Genomic DNA, 1,258 nt, shown 5'->3' on the forward strand with positions numbered 1-1,258 from the left:
GTCTTTCCCCGTTATTAACTAGAAGACAAAAAAAAAAAATAGTTTCACTACACGTGTTTGCAACCATATATTTTATCTTTCTTCGCCGTGGAGCACTCAGACAAGTTTTTAAAAAGTGCAAAAAAAGTGCAAAATCATATTTAATACGGCAATTTGTCCGTCAGCTTTTCAACTTTCACACGGGCTACCTTCACCTCCAAACACTGGTTGGAACTACGCCGATTGTGATGTTATAAACGGTATATGGTGATGATAGTTTTGAAGATCGTTTTGTAATGACCTTCGGGAAAATACCTTCGCTGAGAAAAATATCAAATAAATGTGTAAGAAGTATGGGTTAATGTTTACAACTTCATTAACCGTAACCGACATTAACCAAAGTATGTTCTACTTTCTGTCTCGTCTCGCTATTTCTTTCTTAGGAATTATATGCGAACTTTTCAAACTAAAAGAAGCATATGCTTTTACGGAGACAGAATTATATCCTTCCTGGGCCGTCGCACATGAGATGAGTAATAAAGGTAAATGAAGGGTGGCAACTGTAGGAAGGAAATTCTGTCTTTCTGCCAAAACAGTAGCAGTATTAAAATTGTGTATGAAATATACGAAAGGCAACACGATGAGAAAGAAGCAGTATTCTTATTCCATTAAACAATTGAAATAAAAATAAAAAAAAATAAAAAGCTATCGCCTGCGTCGGCCGGGAGTCGAACCCGGATCGACTGCTTGGAAGGCAACCATGCTAACCGTTACACCACCGACGCTGACAAATTTCAGGGTCCAAAATTCTTTACTAGTACCAAAAAATATTTTGTTATTATCCGCAATATTTCTTTATTTTTGTAGCAGGTGGTTTTTTATTCCATTTAAGGCAGCGAAATTAATAATAATGTCTAAATATAGCTTATTTCTGTCGTTTTATCAAGCTTCAGATGATGTTACATTGCTTGGCAATAGTGGAAGAATTCTTTATTTTGACGTTGCGCTGCGTAAGCGATTTTTTTTTCTTCTTTCTCGGCGATGTTTGAATATAGCGTACCACATCAATGCATGCAATATGCTCTATATATTTTCACAAATTATATGACCAAACTAAAGGGTGTGACCCGAGCAAAAAGAAAAAATAGTGTAATAGGTGTAAAACAACTTGCTCTAAACGAATATGAAAAAAAAAAAAAATGTGCGCTCGCGAACGGGGAAAGGGGGAGGGGAATCGGAAAATTCACATCGTGAATGTTCCGAGTCATCTCATCACAGC

The 1,258-nt window shown here is 36.4% G+C and overlaps 1 non-coding gene across 1 annotated transcript; it reads right to left on the bottom strand.

Moving 5' to 3' along the window:
- Positions 1-692: 692 nt before the first annotated feature.
- Positions 693-764, bottom strand: Trnag-ucc (transfer RNA glycine (anticodon UCC)). The gene has a single exon. It is a non-coding gene; the product is annotated as a tRNA-Gly (tRNA).
- Between the last annotated feature and the right edge of the window lie 494 nt (positions 765-1,258).

This window comes from Octopus bimaculoides, chromosome 19, assembly GCF_001194135.2.
Source record: "Octopus bimaculoides isolate UCB-OBI-ISO-001 chromosome 19, ASM119413v2, whole genome shotgun sequence".
In the NCBI taxonomy this organism is placed as follows: Eukaryota; Metazoa; Mollusca; class Cephalopoda; order Octopoda; family Octopodidae; genus Octopus; species Octopus bimaculoides.